The sequence below is a fragment of the Hyperoodon ampullatus genome, assembly GCF_949752795.1.
Source record: "Hyperoodon ampullatus genome assembly, chromosome: 1".
Lineage (NCBI taxonomy): Eukaryota > Metazoa > Chordata > Mammalia > Artiodactyla > Ziphiidae > Hyperoodon > Hyperoodon ampullatus.
In genome coordinates this window covers 174,731,914-174,742,018 of record NC_136914.1, presented here as the reverse complement: position 1 = coordinate 174,742,018, position 10,105 = coordinate 174,731,914, and the positions used below count along the sequence as shown (strand labels likewise).

Below are 10,105 nucleotides of genomic sequence, written 5' to 3'. Positions count from 1 at the left end.
GGGCATCCAGCACTGAAGCTTGCTGTTGGTTGGGTGGATCTGGGTCTTAGCATTGAGATGGATATCTCTGGCAGAGCTCCACCAATTGATATTACTATGTGCCGTGAGTTCTCTGGTGGTCCAATGTCCTGAACTCCGCTCTTCCACCTCAGAAGCTCAGGCCTGACACCAGGACAGAGCACCAAAACCCTGTCAGTCACATGGCTCAGAAGAAGAGCAAGAAAAAAAGAAAGAAAAATAATAAATAAAAATTTATTTAAATAAAAAATTTTTAATTAATAATAATAAAAGAGAGCAACCAAACCTATAAACAAATCCCTCAGTGATAAGAAGTGCTAAAAGCTATACTAAGATAAACATAAAAATCAGAAACAAATCAGTCGCAGACAGCAAACCCTATTCTACAGTTGCTCCTAAAGTCCACTGCCTCAATTTTGGGATGATTCATTTTCTATTCAGGTATTCCACAGATGCAGCGTACATCAAGTTGATTGTGGGAATTTAATCCACTGCTCCTGTGGCTGCTGGGAGAAATTTCTTTTTCTGTTCTTTGTTTTTAGAGCTCCTGGGGTTCAGCTTTGGTTTTGGCCCCACCTCTGCATGTAGGTCACCCTTAGGCATCTGTTCCCTGCCCAGAAATTAGGGGGTTAAAGCAGCGGCTGATTAGGGAGCTTTTGCTCGCTCATGCCCGGGGGAGGGAGGGGTACAGTAGTCCTAATTGGAATGTGGGGCGAGCCTGTGGCAGCAGAGGCCAACATAACAGTGCAACAGCCTGAGGCACACCATGTGTTCTCCCAGGGAAGTAGTCCCTGGATCACAGGACCCTGGCAGTGGCGGGCTGCACAGGCTCCGTTTGGCGGCGGGTCGTGGGGGGTGTGGATAGTGACCTGTGCTTGCACACAGGATTCTTGGTGGCTGCAACAGCTGCGTTAATGCTTCATGACCATGTTTCTGGTGTCCAAGCCGATAGCTGTGGCTCACGCCCGTCTCTGGAGCTCATTTAGGCGGTGCTCTGCCTTCTGTGGGCAGACAGGGAAGGAATCCCCTCTCCTTGTGCACCTTGAAACAACAGTCTCTTGCCTCTTAGACAGGCCCAGACTTTTTCCTGGACTCCCGCCGGGCTAGCTGTGGTGCACTAGCCCCCTTCAGGCTGTGTTCATGCAGCCAACCCCTGTCCTCTCCCTGGGATTCGTACTGCAAAGCCTGAGCCTCAGCTTTCAGCCCCCACCTGCCCCAGTTGGTGAGCAGACAAGCCTCTCAGGCTGGTGAGTGCTGGTTGGCACCAATCCTCTGTGGGGGAATCTCTCCGCTTTGCCCTCTGCACCCCTACTGCTGTGCTCTCTTCCATGGCTCTGAAGCTTCCCCCCCACCCAACCCCCGTCTCTGCCAGTGAAGGGTCTTCCTAGTGTGTGGAAACTTTTCCTCCTTCACAGCTCCCTCGTAGAGGCCCAGATTCTGTCCATATTCTTTTGTCTCTGTTTTTCCTTTTTTTCTTTTCCACTACCCAGGTATGTGGGGATTTTCTTGCCTTTTGGGAAGTCTGAGGTCTTCAGCCAGCGTTCAGTAGGTGTTCTGTAGGAGTTGTTCCACGTGTAGCTGTACTTCTGATGTGTTTGTGGGGAGGAAGGTGATCTCCACATCTTACTCCTCTGCCATCTTGAAGATCCCCCACCTATGACAATTTTAATTTACAGGGCTAATTAGAGAAGCACCTTTGGTTTGATCCATCTCTTGGAACAAAGAGCTGGCCTTTCAAATGCAGCAGAGGTCTGCGGAGGCCACAGCACTGTGAGGCAGCCCAGCCACTGATGCTAGATTGTTTGTTTCAATTGGTAGACCAAATGTGACAAATCGTTTTATTTATAGCAAGAATATTAATTTTCCAGTTTTGGTAACAAAAATACAATGCTCATTTGTATTGTTGTAAAACTTGTAAATATGCCCTGCAGGATAAGTAGTATTCAAAGCAACATCCTAATTAAAAGGAAAACTCAGTTGTCTTGAAAGATAATATAAGGAGGGCACAGAAACTGTAAATAAGATGCATGGTAAAAATGAAAAAGACAGGCTGGATAGGAGAAGAATGAAATAAGATTTGGAAATGTGCTTTTAAAATGAACACAAATTGTGAGATAATGTTTCATTAAACAATAAAAATAACAAACGAGTGGCAAAGATGTAATAGAAATTCCTATGTATACCATTTTAATTTTAATATAATTTTCCCCAGTGCATCCACGTTTATTGAACTACTATGACGGTTTCTTTCTCACTCTGTCCAAAGTTACTGAGAGAATGTACTTTGCTGTAAATAATTCCCTGATTATGAACATGAAAACAATCCAGAAACTGACCACAGTGTTTTTTAAAAATGGCAGAGCATCCGCTCGGGGCCAAAGCCTTAAGAGAATGGCAAAGTATGTTCCATTTCCTCAGGCAAGCAGGAGGATAATATAGAAAACCACCTTCCCTATGTCTTCCTGCATAAAGTAACTCCACACACTTGTTTCTTTTTTACTTTTTAAAAAATGCAGAGAAGACTTCGATGACACCACAATCTACACTGTGCTGGCCATAACAGAGCTGATGCCAAGGAGGTGCCAGGTCCAGTAAACAAGCATTGATGTGACTTGAGGAAGATGCATATTAGTGCAGCCTCAGTTTCTCAGTGTGCAAAATGGGGTGATAATACTTACCTCTTCTCTTCAAGCCTGATAGACACATGAAAGTTTAGTAAATATTACTTAAATATGGATGTGAGGGCACAAAGTCCACATATGTGGAAGATATGATGGAGTGAAGACAGGAAGTCCAGAGGGAGCCCTATATCTCTTCCTGACCCCCACTGAGGAAGCTGAGTAAAATGTCCAAGTCCAAGCAACCTCACATACACCTCAGGCATTTCAACCACGGAGGTAAGAAATCCTCCCCTCCTTTGCTTACACTCACGTAAGTCAATTAACTCATGTATTTATTTCCTGGCTGTCATCAATGTTCTGATGGATCCTTAATTTTTTTTAATATAAATTTACTTATTTATTCTTTTATTTAATTTTTGGCTGCATTGGGTCTTCGCTGCTGCATGCGGGTTTTCTCTAGTTGCTAAGAGCAGGGGCTACTCTTTGCTGCGGTGCGCGGGCTTCTCATTGCGGTGGCTTCTCTTACTGTGGAGCACAGGCTCTAGGCACGTGGGCTTCAGTAGTTGTGGCACACGGGCTTCAGCAGTTTTGGCTTGCGGGCTCTAGAGCGCAGGTTCAGTAGTTGTGGGGCATGAGTTTAGTTGCTCTGTGGCATGTGGGATCTTCCTGGACCAGGGCTTGAACCCGTGTCCCCTGCATTGGCAGGCAGATTCTTAACCACTGCACCACCAGGGAAGCCCCGGATCCTTAATTTTTAAAAATATCCAAAAGTAGACACCATGCCCTGCTCATTCTTTTGCTTTTAATCTGGTGTGGTTATAGAGTAGGAATCCAATTTCTTTAAACATCAATGCTCAAATACTCTTTTTTGCCATTCACATTCTGGTTTGTTTTATTACTTTCTTATTTTCCAAAAGTTTATCAGGCAAGAGAAAGATGTACTTGTTCATGCATAGGTAAACTATGTGCCAAATATATCAACCAATCCATTTTATTAAGTAGGTTATCAGTTAATCCCTTTGGTGAACAGAATGCATAATGATACAATGGGACGAACTTTTAATTTTGATTTTTATACTAGATTAAATAGTAGAAAGTTATGGAACACATGACAATGGACCTACAAAAGCAAAGAACAGCTTATGTAAATAGAAAAAAATAGGCTCATAAACAAGTATTTTTATAATAAGTGTTCTGCCGTTAGAGTTGCAAATCATGAGCACACTGTGTTTATAAATTTTGCATTATTTTTTCTAGAAAAATTCTAAGGATTTAAATCGAAGTCTCCAAGTCCATCTGATTTCTTAATATAAAAATCAATTGCAGCAGTTTTCTATTCTATTTTTTTAAAAAGCTTCATTGATCAACTACAAATAGAGTAAAAGCCATCATTAAATACATCCCCAGGCATTACATATTCAGACTTCATGATCACAGATCAGCTGGTAGGACCTATTTATTACAAAGGCTTGAGGATGTCTGAAGGATCTACCAAAGCAGATTTCCTTTCCGAGAGCAGAGGCCCCTTCTCCAGGTGAAATTGCCCAGCCACCCTTCCTATAGAGGTCCCTCCAGGCCATTGTTTCGGATAATCTTAGCATACTCCTTGGCTGACGTGTGAGGCACTCGGCGTCTTGCTGGATCTTCAAAATCAACGTGGAAGAGACCAAACCGGCTGCTGTACCCGTGGGTCCACTCAAGTTGTCCAGAAAAGACCAGGCACAATATATTTAAAGATTGACTTTATCAGGTTGGATAGCTAAAATTACAAAAACAAAAAATTACCATTTCCCCAAAGGTTTTATGAGAACACAAAATCACTGATGACCAGTGTAGATGGGTGTCTTTCTCCTACAGAGGATCACAGTGGGAACAGAAAAAGCCTTGTCTCAATCCCCTTTTTAAATTTCCTGTTTTAAGCAAGCAAGGGCTTCATTCAAGAAGTTAATTTACATGTCTTTTTATTTGTTGCCCCCCCCTTCTTTAGATTGGGGAGCTCTTTAATCTCTGAATTTCAGCCAAGGTCCAAGAATATAATAGGCCCCAATTAATTTTTATTAAAATTGTAAATAAACGAATAAATAAATTATGACAGTAAAAAAAGAAGTTAAATTACATAATTCTAAATATTTGGTTATTCATTCATTATTACATTCATTTTATTCATTGTCTTTTACTCAGTACACATCTTTTCAACACCTACTATTCTTCAGACACGAAGAAACACACACACACAGAGTTGCTCCCTAGTACCCTAGAAATGTATTCAGTAAAAATACTACCCAGATTCTAAATACAACTTCAAGATAATCAAGAAAGCCCATTGGTAAACTGGAAAAAAGTGATAGAAACACAGCTGAGGAAGCCCCAGTACTTACCTTGTGACCAAACTGAGGTATATCTTATAATTCTGGAAATAGAATCTCCAAAATGAAAAGGATCAGCACAGGTTCTGGCTGTGCCTTTATCCTAGACTGAGTAGGCACAGAAATGCCACAGCATCTTCTCTACCCCACATCTAAACTCAGAGTAGTGCTTAAGCCCTAAGAGCCAAAGCACTAGACCACCTCCCCTCCAAATGCACATATGCACAAACACAATATTCTATATAATTTCATCTGTGGATGCCCCAGACACCATCCGTGGACTCCGTATTAAGATGCCAAAGTGTGGAGAATTCTTTAGGTAGTTTTACACTAATTTCTCTCTTTTAGTCAGGGAATTGAGCTCATTTTTTAATTAGCATTTTAAGTTTGGCAAAACCTTTAGGTTGCATGAATCTTTGCATTGAGCATTTTCTTTTTTTAAAACCATAGCAAGTAAACCTTATCTATGGGATGTACTTAAATCTGTTTCATGGTGCAGAAATTAAATTAAAAGGCAAGTTTTCTTTATAAGGTAGACATAATCCTAAATAAGTTAGGTGAAAATGAACATTTATATAATAAATCAAATTTTAATTTTATTGGGGCTTTCTTTCAACGTAAATGACTCTTCTAGCTTCAGCAAACCAAGATCCACTTTTTAATTTTTTCTGTTATAAAACTGTATTTTTCAGGTCTCTCAAAATTACTACACCCATATACTATTACACATGTGTTGATTGCCAAATCTTAGAATTTTTTTTAACTATGGATAGTCCATAGACAAATGGAATTTTTTTTTTACTATGGATATTCTGTAGACAAATGGAATTACTTTTAGTATGGATATTCTATAGAAAAAAGGAATTTTTTTTTTTTTACTATGGATAGTCCATTGACAAAGGTTTTCTGACAGGTTAATTGATGCATAAGCCCTATACCTTTGTGCATGGAGGCATACAAAGTGCTTTACTTAGAGAATGCCCTGTGAATGTCCTCAAGGCAGGAATTAAACCAAACTGGATTGATTCTTTTTAAATAAAGTCTTATTGGAAAATGAAATATATACCATTCAAGCACATCAAGATTTCCAGGAGTTAAAACACTTACTCGGTATTCCTTCTCCTCCCACTTGACCACCTTGTCACATGTCCACTCCCCTCTCTTGTTAACCACAATCTGCAAAATACCAATATTTTTAAATAATCTTTTTAAATTTAATTTCTGGAAGGAATATATCTAAGAATGAAAATGACTAAAACCAAATACCAGGCCATAAAATGGCAATCTTTTTTGACTGCCTTATAATTCAATGTGGGGACATGTGAAAATCTGCATATCTTCTTTCTCATTTGCAGAACTACTTCTCAACAAGGCAGTCTGCCAGGTATAAAGCCAGACAGTTTCTGAAAACATGCACAGTCCCACCAATCATGTACAAAAGGATTGATTCATGTGCTAAACCAGGAGATAAAAACAATGCCCTGCCTGCTTGGAAGGGAGCAAAAAGCAAATCTTGACAATTTCATTGTTAACTGCCAGGAGTTCCGCAGCAGGTACTAAACGGCTTGAGTGATACTGGTGGATGTCTCTGCATTTTCATTGCAGGAACATTCAAGTAGAGAATTACCTGGTTAGGGCTGAGGAGCTAGCCTGCTGGAATCCTTCTGATGGTGCTACCACTGGTAAAAATTACAAAACCGTATCCGAACCTGCATGCTTCTCCTGTTCCTACCTCCTCAAGAACAGAAAGAGACCATCATCACATTTCTTGTCACCATGATTTATGGGGTCCCAAATCTTAGTAGGGAAAAAACATTTCTGTGAATTCACTCTCTTTCTTTAAGCAGAGTTGCAGGCAAAGTAAACACAGACTGACAGGAACTGCAGATGTGTACAAAGTACACGGGGATGAATATGATACCCATCCTGGGGTCAGAGTTTGGTTTTGGAATAAAAGGTCAGTAGGAAAGATCTCACAGTCAGCAGGTTGAATTTAAAGATGCAAGGAGAAAACTATCTAAGACTTATTAATATATTATATCCTTCAGCTGTTCTCTTTATAAAAAATCCATGTCAGCGTTGTACTATACACACACACATACACACACACATACTTATGCATGTACACATACATTTACTGCCCTGTGTTGGCCAAACTGAAAAGGTTGAGGAAACAGTCCTTCACCAGACTGTTCTCACTGCATGCTCAGTTTCAATTATTTGCTAGAAGAACTCTCAGAACTCACAGAAACCTCTTATAGTCACAGTTATGGTGTATTACAGCAAAGGATACATAATAATATAAGCCAAAGGAAAAGACACATAGGTCAGAAATTGATGTCTTCAAACACAAAGTTTACATTGTCTTTTTCCCTAGGAGTCAGGAAAAGTTGTCCTCCTGGTGTTGACATGTGACAACACACACAGAGTATTGCCAACCAGAGAAGGTCACCTGAGCTTTGATGTCCAGAGTTTTTATAGGGACTTTGTTACATTGGCATGACTGATTGATTGCCCATGTGGATGTCTCAATCCCCAGGTCAAGTGACAGCATGTGACCCAAAGTCCCTCGCTCAGTCACGTGATTGGTCTTCCTAATGTGACTAGCACTCACCCTAAACAAGGACATTCATCAGGTTGGAATAGATTATTTTCTCCCAGAAGCTAAGGGCAAAGGCCAATCCATGCTTTGGGCAAAACCAAACCCTTTACTACACACACACATATGAACACACACATTTTAGAAACACCTTATTTCATGGTATTGGGCAAATTCCTCTCAATTTACTGAGTTAACGAGGTGTCATGATTATGCCTCTGTCTATCATGTTAGAAAGGGCTAGAAATGGGGCACTCAGCATCAGTAAGATTTATTTCTCCACAGTTTATAAACATAGATAATCTGTGTTTTCAAGATTGCCTAGGACTTATATAAGACATCCATGAATGTGACATAACTATGAAGCTATAAAACATACCACTAATCCACAGACCCAAGCTGCCAGGACATGAAACAGTGGAAAGGTCCAGGACAGTGTAAAAGACAGCACCTCACAAAAAAAAAAAAAAAAAAAAAAGAGAGAGAGAGAGAGAGAAAGTGAGAGATAAACCACCAAGAATGGATAAGAAGAAAAATTATAGGCCCTTAACTCATGACTCTGGGGGTGAGTTGGACACCAGGCAGGGCCCAGGAGCGACCTGACTGCGAGACTACTTTCCTCCTGAGACATCTCTGTGCTGCTCGTTTTAAAGGCATTTCTTGGTTGATTAGAAACATGTTTCCATCAGACCATTTTAGGTTCATCTGTTTAGTGCCCAAGAGAATAAATCTAAAACTTCTCATCCAGAGAAAGGCAACAGTCAGGCCTTCAAGTTCAGGTCACTGCAGATATTTAACAAGACAGTTCACTTATTCATTGAACAAATGTTCATTAACTGTCTCCTATGTGCTGGGTACTGTTCTGGCTCTGAGGTTACAGCATAAGAGCTGTGTGGCTGACAAGGTCTTGGTGCTCTGGCCTGGTATCAGGCCTGAGTCTCTCAGGTGGGAGAGCCAAGTTCCAGACATTGAACCACCAGAGACCTCCTGGCCCAACGTAATATCAATCAGCAAGAGCTCTGCCAGAGATCTCTGTCTCAACGGTAAGACCCAGATCCACCCAACCAAAAACAAACTCCAGTGATGGACATCCCATGCCGAACAACTAGCAAGACAGGAACACAACCCTACCCATTAGCAGAGAAACTGCCTAAAATCATACTAAGTTCACAGACACGCCCAAAACACACCACCGGACGTGGCCCTGCCCACCAGAAAGACAAGATCCAGGCCCAACCACCAGAACACAGGCACCAGTCCTCTCCACCAGGAAGGCTACACAAGCCAGTGAACCAACTTCACCCTCAGGGGGCAGACAAAAAAAAAAATGGGAACTATGAATGTGCAGCCTGGAAAAAGGAGACCCCAAACACAATAAGGTAAACAAAATGAGAAGACAAAGAAATATGCAGCAGATGAAGGAACAAGGTAAAAACCCACCACACCAAACAAATGAAGAGGAAATAGGTACTCTACATGAAAAAGAATTCAGAATAATGATAGTAAAGATGACTCAAAATCTCAGAAACACAATGAAGAAAATAAAGAAATGGTTAACAAGGACCTAGAAGAACTAAAGAGCAAACAAACAATGATGAACAACACAATTACTGAAATTAAAAATTCTCTAGAAGGACTCAATAGCAGAATAACTGAGGAAGCAGAACGGATAAGTGACCTGGAAGATAAAATAGTGGAAATAACTACCACAGAGCAGAATAAAGAAAAAATAATGAAAAGAATTGAGGACAGTCTCAGAGACCTCTGGGACAACATTAAACACACCAACATTCAAATTATAAGGGTCCCAGAAGAGGAAGAGAAAAAGAAAGGGTCTGAGAAAATATTTGAAGAGGTTAGAGTCAAAAGCTTCCCTAACATGGGAAAGGAAATAGTCAATCAAGTCCAGGAAGTGCAGAGAGTCCCATAAAGGATAAATCCAAGGAGAAACATGCCAAAATACATATTAATCAAACTATCAAAAATTGAATACAAAGAACAAATATTAAAAGCAGCAAGGGAAAAGCAACAAATAACATCCAATGGTTAGGTTAACACCTAATCTTTCAGCAGAAACTCTGCAAGCCAGAAAGGAGTGGCAGGACATATTTAAAGTGAAGAAAGGGAAAAACCTACCACCAAGATTACTCTACCCACTAAGGATCTCATTCAGATTTGGCAGAGAAACTAAAACCTTTACAGACAAGCAAAAGTTAAAGAATTAAGCACCACCAAACCAGCTTTAAAACAAATGCTAAAGAAATTTATCTAGGCAGGAAACACAAGAGAAGGAAAAGACCTACAATAACAAACCCAAAACAATTAAGAAATGGTAATAGGAACATACATAGTGATAGCTACCTCAAATGTAAATGCATTAAATGCTCCAACCAAAAGACTTAGACTGGCCAAATGGTTACAAAAAAAAGACCCATACATATGCTGTCTACAAGAGACCCACTTCATACAGAATGAAAGTGAGGGGATGGAAAAAGATATTC

At 40.4% G+C, this 10,105-nt stretch overlaps 1 pseudogene across 1 annotated transcript in view; it reads right to left on the bottom strand.

Moving 5' to 3' along the window:
- Positions 1 to 4,196: 4,196 nt before the first annotated feature.
- Positions 4,197 to 10,105, bottom strand: part of LOC307055035 (cytosolic beta-glucosidase-like) — a 157,950-nt pseudogene continuing 152,041 nt past the window's right edge. Inside the window, exon 5 of the transcript in view lies at positions 4,197 to 4,398. The product of the transcript in view is annotated as a cytosolic beta-glucosidase-like (transcript). The remainder of the gene's footprint in view (positions 4,399 to 10,105) is intronic.